Source organism: Tenrec ecaudatus, chromosome 2 (assembly GCF_050624435.1).
Source record: "Tenrec ecaudatus isolate mTenEca1 chromosome 2, mTenEca1.hap1, whole genome shotgun sequence".
NCBI lineage: Eukaryota > Metazoa > Chordata > Mammalia > Afrosoricida > Tenrecidae > Tenrec > Tenrec ecaudatus.
In genome coordinates, this window is record NC_134531.1 from 222,229,696 (window position 1) to 222,239,334 (window position 9,639).

Below are 9,639 nucleotides of genomic sequence, written 5' to 3' on the forward strand. Positions count from 1 at the left end.
GTCCCTTCTTCTGTGAGCACATTCCCTTTTGTCTTCACGTCCGCAGTCCGCAGCTCTTGCAGGACTGGGTTTTGCGTCCTTGTCTCGTCAAAATCAGTGGACGTTAACACAGCTGGTGTATAAGCCAGCTGTTGTGGACGAAATTGTGACTCCTTCAAATATGTGTTGGAATCCTACTTCCTACTTCGTAGCTGGAATTTGACGGGACCTGGGTCAAGTGGGTTCTAAAAATGTCAAGCTATGGGGTTACCAAAAGGAGCAAATTAGAGCTCGACACACTGTGAGGACGAGATGCATGTGAGGATCATCCACAAACCAAGAACCAAATCGACACAGTCCAGACCAGGGGTGGACTTCGGTGGTTCTCAATGATTTGGCAGAACCGATACCTAATTTTTGGTTGAGTTCGGTAAACCGGTTGTTAAAATGAGGACAGATATTTGCTTTGCCTAAATCCTTCCGCTCCACAAGCCATTCTTTCTGAGTGCACAGTTCCCCTGCAGATGCTCGTGCCAGAGTTGAGACCTCCAGGGAAAGCTGATCTGTGGACAATGACACCCGTCATCTGGTTTGATACCCTGGATGGGCTCGGCCAGTACCTACGGAACATCAATTCAATTCTTCTTAACGGTAACATAGTTCATGCTGGACTGTGTTCCCCAGAACTGGAAGGCAGCTTACAATAATAAATACAGTTTGTGACTTTTTGTACTCTTAGCTTCTTTTGACAAAGTAAAGAATTACAAATGAGAAAAGAGTAGGATCTAAAATTTAGATAGAAAATTGCAGACTCAAGAAAAATAGGTGAGTGTAGAAAATGCAAGGAGTCCTAGTGGCGTAGTGGTTGTGAGTTGGGCTGCTAACCTCAAGGTCAGCAGTCCAAAACCATCACCCACTCTGCGGGAGAAAGATGAGACTTTCTACTGCCTAAAGAGTTACAGTTTCAGAAACTCACAGGGACAGTTCTAGCCTGTCTATAGGGTCACTATGAGTCAGAATCAACTCAATGGCAGTGAATTTGGTTTGGTTGGAGAAGGAAATTCAAACAACGCTGGCAGGGGAAGGAGGAGGGGGGTGTACCAGCATCAGCTACTAGCAACCAGAATAAAAACAAAGTGATTTAATTGTCAAAGGTAAGTGGATATCTGAGGTAAGAGAAAGGTAGTTGGTAGGCACATACACAATGCTCCTAGTCAGACTTCTTCCATACTTTCCCCGGAGAAAGATGTCTGCCTGCCTTGGGCCCTTCATAGGTGGGGGTCACGTAAAAATTAACTTTCAGAACCCTTGTTCATTGGTGTTGGGAATGTAAGATGGTGCAGCTGCTGTGAACAACAGTTAGATGGCTCCTGCCAATGATAAGCACTCATGGACCCTAGGGAGCCGGCAGGCATCCCTCTCCTTTACTCTCATCGGACGCCGGCCAGTTCTCCCACAGCACCGCACTTCTGTGCTGGATTTGATCATTTGTGCCTTGGCCACACAGAGCTCACAGATAGCCCACACACTTAAGGGGGTTTATTGGGAAAGTTAATAGTTTAGCACAAGTCAGGATCAATAACAGTAAGGATATAGCCCTTGGTCCACGGCAACACCACCACCAGCCCGCAGCCACATCTCTTAGCCATGTGGTTACTTTGACTTCTGCCTCTGTGGGCCAGAAAGCCAGCCTGCCGCTCTGCCTCACGCTCCCAAAGGCTGCTCTTCTGTTCTGTCTGGTGGTGCCTCTGGTCTTTACCTGGCTCCTTTGCTCAGCTCCATATTCTGAGGGCCACAGTCTCTTGTCCTATGGGGTCAGCCTCTACCACTTAGGGCAGAGATCTGGCCCTGGATTTCTCTCTCTGTTTGAGATCGTTCCGATACACAGAGGAATGGCTCTGACAGAGGTGCGCCTTTTGCCTGGTAGCCAATCATACCAAGGAAACAAAGGTTGTGACTTGGTACACAATCCATAATAACTCATTGCCATCGAGTCGCTGCCGATGCATGGTGATCTTGTAGGACGGTAGAAGTGCCCCTGTGAGATTCCAAGGCTGCGACTCTTTATGGGAGTAGAAAACCCCACCTTTCTCCCGAAGAGAAGCTTGTGGTTTCAAACTGCTGACCTAGCAGTCAGTCGCCCACTACCCCACCAGGGCTCCCTGGTTGCGGTCAGGATTTAATTCTACCTTCATCTGGTCTATGAATATAGCATAGAACGCTCTCTAAAATGGGATGATAGCCACAGGCATAGAGCCTCAAATTATAGGACATCACAGAAGGAATTATGGCTGGAAGAGTCTTGTTAATTGACTCCATTTCAGTGGGTGTCAGGGGAACCACGGGAAGAAGCAGTCAAAAAAATCAACATAATGCATCAGACAGATAAGGTGCCCTTGGTATTCCAGTTGCTGCCTATGCATGTGAAACCTGTATAACGAGTAAGGGAGACCAGAGGAGCATTGTTGCATTTGAATGAAGGTGCTGGTGAAGAATTTTGAGAGAAACATGAACTGCCAAAAGAACGAACAAGTCCTTTTTGGAAGAAGTACGGCTCATTTGCTCTTTAGAAGCAAGGAGGGTGAAACTTTGTCTCACGCACTTTGGACGTGTTAACAGGTGCAGTTCCTGGGAAAAAGGCATCATGCTGGAGGAAGCGAGGGTCAGGGAAAAAGAGGCAGCCTCTCATTGAGATGGGCTGACACGGTGACTGCGACAATGGGCACAACCAAAAATCGGCCAGGTTGGTGCAGGACTGGGCTGTGTTCCATTCTGCTTTCTGTGGGGCACTGTGAGTCAGGACCACCGAGATGATGCCTCACCACAACAACCAAGTAACTAGCTTTTACCACAGTGCAATTTAAAACAGAAAGAAACGAACTTTCAGTTCATCGGGAGCTGCGAAGCTTGGCAAGCACATACACGTCAGTCACTCTCCTTCGTTTAACAGTAGCGTTTGCTCATTGTAGTAAATCCATAGGAGTCTGGATGGTGCCGTGGTTAAAGTCTTCAGTTGCTAGCCCTACAATGCCGAGCACGACGTTTTCGTAACATGTAATTAAATGTATATAGTAATATATATGTTGATAACTATGAAAATAAAGAATAAAAACAAAACAAATTTTTCCCTGAAATAAAAAATGCAGGCGTTCTAGGGCTAGGAAGAACGGCCCGACAGTCTACTTCTAACGATCACCCCTTGAAAACCTCAGAGAGCACGAGGTTCTGGTCCCCAGCGAATCACAGGGGCGCTGCAGGACTGGGCAGGGCTCCATTTTGTGGTCCCCATGAGTTAAAGCTGACTTGGTGGCAGCTAACCACAACAGGGCTTTAATAACTTACTCATCTCTAATCTGAGAGATGTTTTATTCTTACCTTTCAGTGTGTAAAAAGTGTCACTTAAACAGAAGGCAGGTAGAAGACTAGTAGGCATAACTGACTCTGAAAAGAAAATGCTACGCTTCCTGACCTAGACACAATTTTCCATCTGCAGGAAGGGGTTGTTTGTTAAAACGCTGGGAGCCGGGATGCAGGGGCTTCACAGAACTAAGAACCATCAAGTCATTTTTGGTTCGCAAAGCGAATGGAATCAGGTCCATGGGCAGCTTCCCAGGGATCTAGGGTGCAGCCTAGGAACCCCCTGGGACAGGTCTACTCTGTCCTGTGGGGTCACTGTGAGTCAGAAGGGATGGGATGGCGTGGTCTTGAATTTGCCAGGAAGCCTGCTGAAGTGCTCATTGTCCCATTCAAAGGGGACAGACCTGCTGTTCTTTGTACTGCCACCCCCCCCCCCTCAGCTGCTGGGTCTTCTGAGCACCAGGGATCCCCTGGTTGGCACAGATGGTTAAGCAACTGGCCCATTAAACAGAAGGTTGGTAGGCTTTACTCTATCCAGGTGCCTCCGACGGTGCCTGACCTCTAATTTTGAAAACGACCTATGGAAAACATGATGGAGTACAATTCCACTCTGACTCACACACAGTCGCCATACGTTGGAGCCGAGTTGATGACAACTGGTTTTTCTGAAGTCTGAGGCTCCAGCAGTTCCTGGAATCTACATGGGTGTTTGCCCTCCAGTTCCAGGAATGAAGCAGAGAGCAGGGCTCGGCCACAATGCCTCTCAGGACCTGCCGCAGCCCTCCCTCTTTCCTGGATCCGCCCTCCAACTCGGCAGGTTAAGCCCTGCTCTCTTGGTCTGCAAACCTAGGGCTAGGAAACAATATTCCCACAGGGGCTTGGAGGCCCGGGGGCTTGTGTGGGGGAAGGAAACAGGATCTTTTTCCCCTCTTTGCCATGACCACAACTTCTCTGTGGGGTCTCCTTCTTGTCCACATTTGCCCCGGAACCACAGCTTTGTGGACATAAGGGCAAATGCAGAGGGAACGGACAGTTCCTTTCTAGTCCATGGACTCAATCCCTCCCTGACCACCAGCACCACCTCCATCACCACCACCTCCACCACCACCACCTCCACCATCTCCACCACCACCACCACGACCACCTCCTCTACCAGCACCACCACCAGGACCACCTCTACCGCCACCACCACCACCTCCACCACCACCACCACCATCTCCACCTTCACCACCTTCACCCCCTTCACCACCACCACCTCCTCCTCCTCCTCCTCCACCACCACCACCACCACCACCACCACCTCCTCCTTGCGTGTCTATTCAAGCACCTTCTCCTACATTAATTCCAGTGCAGAATTTCAGCGTTTGCCTTGGCTGCCTCTCACTCTTGCACTTCTCTCAGTCTCTTTCTCTGCCGCCATCATTTTGAGCCAACCCCCTTATTGCATATTGCCTTCTTCTTCCCCCAAGTTAGCACTTTTCTCCCTCTAGCCCAGGTGTGGAGAAATTATTGGCATGGCTCTTCTATCTGCTAACTTCCCTCATAATTGTAAATACTATCTGTGAGTTCCATGTAGCCATTTTAATGGATATTGTGCACAACAGAGATGTAGAGAATTGTGGGAGGGACAGGTAGTGTAAAAATATGATGAAGAAGGTTGGAGAATGGAGGCATGTCAAACCTCTCTCCCTCCCTGTTGGGTAGCCAGAAGAGGTCAGACACAACCCCCAAACCAAGTCCTCACCATGACTTCCCCTCTTACCCATGGTAACTATCAGTGAATGTTTCTTTTAGTGTGAAAAGATTTCCTTAACTTTCGATAATAGGGATAATGACAGGGAATTTTAATTCTAAAGATACCCCACCCTTAATTGGCATTGGGACTCCTCTGATAGAAATCAGACCTGGCCCTAAATATCAAAGTTTTCCCCATTTAATCTTGACTCTGAGCCCAAGGTGGCTCTATGGTCTCCAGTGACACACATCACGTGGGTCACTAATAGCCCAGTGATATCATATGTTATCTGGGGCTCACCCACCTTTGGACCTTTGGGTAATGTGGCTGATAAGATACAAGGCCAGAGTCAGATACATCCTACTTTAGTTGGGTGTGGAAGGATTTTTTTTTTTCGGTTTGCATAATAAAAGTTTATTGAGAATTCCTGGGACGACAGTTCTCTCCTCCCAGTCTTGAGGGAGGGAACTCAACCGGTAGGGAGTATATCTCTGAGAAATCAATCACACTCGGTTCCTTGGACAAAATGGGGGAGAGGACAGTCATTTCCCTGAAAAAAAGGGCCAGTCCTTCAATAATCCGGGAGGGGTGGGGTGGAGGGGCGGAGAGGGGACCATCATGATGCTGGGCAGGTGAGGGGCGTCCAGGGACCCCCGAGCTGGCTCCTCCAAGACCAGGGAGAGGTGACTCCACGTCGTCTTGGGCGAAGCTCTCGCTCAGCAGGCTCATTTCTTAGGCTTGATGAGGCTGTCGCTTCCCCGCGTGAAGGCCTCGTCCTGCAGGTAGAGCACGAGGTTGTCAGCGGTGAGATAGATCTGATTCTGTGATGTGGCGATCGTCTTGGAGATGTTCTGGGCCGCCTGGATCTTGCTCAGTTTAATGTAGCAAGATCTTGCTCATTAAAGATCTTGGTGGCCTCGCGTGCACAATCTTCTGCCACTGCTCCTGCTTCGCCTTTTCCACCAAGAACTGGGCCCGCTGGGCCTCTTGCTGGACAGCTTGTTTGGCTTTGACAGCAGCTGTGTACTCTCGGCTGAAGCTCAGCTCTGTGATGGCGACATCGTCCAGGATGAGGCTGAAGTCCTTGGCCCTCTCGGTCAGCTCCCGTCGGATCAGTAGGGACACCTGGGCCGGCTGGGTGATCAGCTGGGAAGCATTGAACTTGGCCACTACGCTCTTGAGCACCTCGTTGACAATGGACGGCAGCACCCGCTCCTCGTAGTCGAGCCCCAGGCGCTGGTACATGGTGGGGAGCTCCAGGGCGTTGGGCCGGGACAGCACCCGCAGGGAGATGTTCACCATCTGCAGATCTTTGGAGCCTGTGGAAGAGGAGATTTTTCGGGGTTTGGCCAGGATGTCATAGATGATGGGGTACTGGAACCAGGGGATTCTGAAGTGAAGGCCCTAGGCCAGGATGGTGTCCTGCTGCACGCCTCCGATGCGATTGAAGAAGATGGCTCTTTGCCCACCTTCCACGGTGAACACGGACTCGCCGGCGCCCAGCAGCAAATTCAGCGCCGTGCCCATGCCCCGGGGGCCGGCGGGCAGCCGCCCCGCTAAGTCCTTCAGGTTCTGGGCCATGTCTGCGCTGACACCGGCGGGGCCTGGGTCGGAAGGGGTCCGGCGCGCAGCTACCCAGCCCCGGTTTGAGCACGGCACCCTCCGCACGAGGGTCCGGAGCCCGCAGTGCAAGCAGGCGAAAGGGCACCGGACTGAAGGATTTATTTTTAAACAAACAAACTAAGCCATGAGAAAATATAATAATAGAACCAGCACAAGCCCAAATCCCCAATCCTTCAAAATTGCAAAAATCTTTGAAAATCATAGGTGTGTTTGTAACTCATTTGGGAGCAAAATCTGACCTCAAACTATATGCAATTTTTTTATTATCTCATTGATTGTGAAATAAATATGTTTCCCTCGAGAATTGTAGATGATTTCATTATAGAGAGCTGCCCATGCCCTTCAGTGAGTGCTACATAATGTCACTTTTCTAAACCCCAATTAAGGAACATTGATGGCAAGATTTTGCTGAAACTCAGTCAGCAGTGGTTGTAGCAGTATATCCACTGGGAAATCTAAGTTGTGCTGCTCCGAAGTCCAAAGCATTATCCCAAAACAAGGCCTCAGGAATTGATGGAATACCAATTAAAATGTTTCCACAAGCTGATGAAGCACTGGAAGCACTCACTCGTCTAGGCCAGGAGATTTGGAAGATGGCTACTTGGCCAGCTGACTGGAAGAGATTCATATTTGTGCTAATTCCAAAGAAAGGTGACTCAACAGAATGCACAAATTATAGAACAACATCATTAGTATCAGGTGCAACTCAAAGTCTGCTGAAGATCAGCCAATAATGGTTGCAGCAGGACATTGGCAGAGAGCTGCCAGAGGTTCAGGCCCAATTCAGAAGAGGATATGGAATAAGGGATATCATTGCTGATGTTCGATGGATCTTGGCTGAAAGCAGAGAATATCAGAAATATGTTTACTTGTGTTTTATCGGTCATGCCAAGGAATTTGACTGAAGATAAACGATGGATAGTTTTGAGAATTATGGAAATTTCAGAACATTTCATTGTGCGTATGAGGAACTTGTACGGTGGTCAAAAGGCAGTTGTTCGAATAAGGGAACACTTCATGGAAGGATGTGCATCAGGGTTATATCCACACGTATTCGATTTGTATGCTGAGCAAATCATCTGAGAAGGTGGATTGCAAGAGGAATGTGGCATCAAGATAGGAGACTTATTAAACAATCTGCAATATGCTGGTGACACAACTTTGCTTGCTGAAAGGGAGGAGGACTTGAGGCACTTGTAATAAAGATGAAAGATTGCAGCCTTCCTTCTGGATGCTAGTCCTCATGTAGAACTCATGTAGAACTCATGGAAGATATGAGTGCTGTAGCAAAGTGTGACAAAGAAACTAGATGGTGCTCGGCTATCAGAAAGAACAGCATCTGGGGTCTAAAAGGCTTTTCTTCAAACAAGCAGCCATCTAAGTGAGGCATCAATCAAGTTCACATGGAAGAAGCACACCTGCCTGTGTGATCCAAGGATTGTAAATAATATCATCCAAATCTGAAGAAGGAAATGGTATCAGATCTTAAATTGCGTGAACATGTGGTTTGCAGAGGATATGAACAAGAGTTGTTAGATGCCATTGAATTGGCTGTGACTCCTAGCAACCTATGTACAATAGAACAAAACACTGCATGGTCCTGTGCCATCCCCGCAGGTATTCCTATGCTGGAGCCCATTGATACAGCCATTGTGTCAGTACACCTCACTGAAGTTCTTCCCCTTTTTTGCTCTCATTCCACTTTACCAAATATGATGTCTTTCCCCTGGGACAACAGTGGAAGCCCAAAGTCCTTTTAGAGCATCCACACATAGATGAAGCCTCTGGTGAACCCCTTCTGACCAGAGTTAAGGGATGTGAATAGCCTTGTAATCAGGCAGAGTGCATTGTGAAGTAGATTATGGTAGCTGTGTGAGTCAGGGTTCTCTGGAGAAAAACCAGGACACTTATGATTATATAGGTATGGATAGATAGATTTAAACAGACGAAGGAATATAACAGCTAATTAGTCCACACAGCAGTACAGAGGACTCAGTTCAGCTCACTTCCATGGAACAGTTAATATACTGGAAGTCCTTCAGTTCTCGAAGGGATGCTGGGTCCAAGGTCAAGGAAACAGCCGAGTCTTCCCTCAGGCAATGCAGGCAGAGTCTGCCCAAAGGCAGCAAACACCAGGGTGGGTCACCAACAGTCAGCAGCTCAGGAGCTTAGTGAAACAGGCCTAAATGGGTTATCGAACTCAAGCAATGCAAGAGACAGGACCCACCAGCCTCAAGCTCAAGCGATGTACACACCAGCAGGAGAAACAGGTCTCGAAGGAGCCTTAAACTCTAGCTACATGATCCATGGGTTGGGTGTCACAAGTTGAGGCAGAGAATTAGCTAAAGCAGCAGCAGCATGCTGGTACGATCACCAGAGATCAAGAGAGCAAGGGGCAGGCCTTGCTGAGTCATATACCTATTTGCCCTCCAATCAAACTGTGACCTTATTAATCCCACATGTTCCTATTGACCAGGTTGGCACAATAAACTTACCTATCACAGCAGACATGTAATATCTTATCATTTGATCTCCCATTTTATGCATTTAAAAATCTTTTCAGTTAAAAAAATATGAACGGGAAATACACATGGATTACACCTCTGGTGACTCCCCTCTGACCATAGACCGAGTATGTGAATAGCATGGTTATCATGCAGAGTGCATTGGAAAGTGGAGGATGGTAGATGCAGTTAGTTAAAATTTAACATCTTATCATTTGATCTCCCTTCCACTCATTTTTGACTTGTTCTAGTTTTTTATATTTTCTACTGAGTTTTTTCTTCCTTATTATTATTGTTAGGGGTGTTTTTATTTTATTTTTTATTTTTTTGTATGCGGAATCCAGGATGGGTAAATCTATAGAGATAGTAACTGGTTCAATGATTTCTTGGGCATGGCAGTTACATAATTTGATGTCAACTTGAAGTTATAAAAGCTTAGGG

The 9,639-nt window shown here is 47.7% G+C and overlaps 1 pseudogene; it reads right to left on the reverse strand.

Annotated features, from left to right (window-relative positions):
- Positions 1-5,553: 5,553 nt before the first annotated feature.
- On the reverse strand, positions 5,554-6,652 carry LOC142441349 (prohibitin-2 pseudogene; annotated as a pseudogene).
- Positions 6,653-9,639: the final 2,987 nt, after the last annotated feature.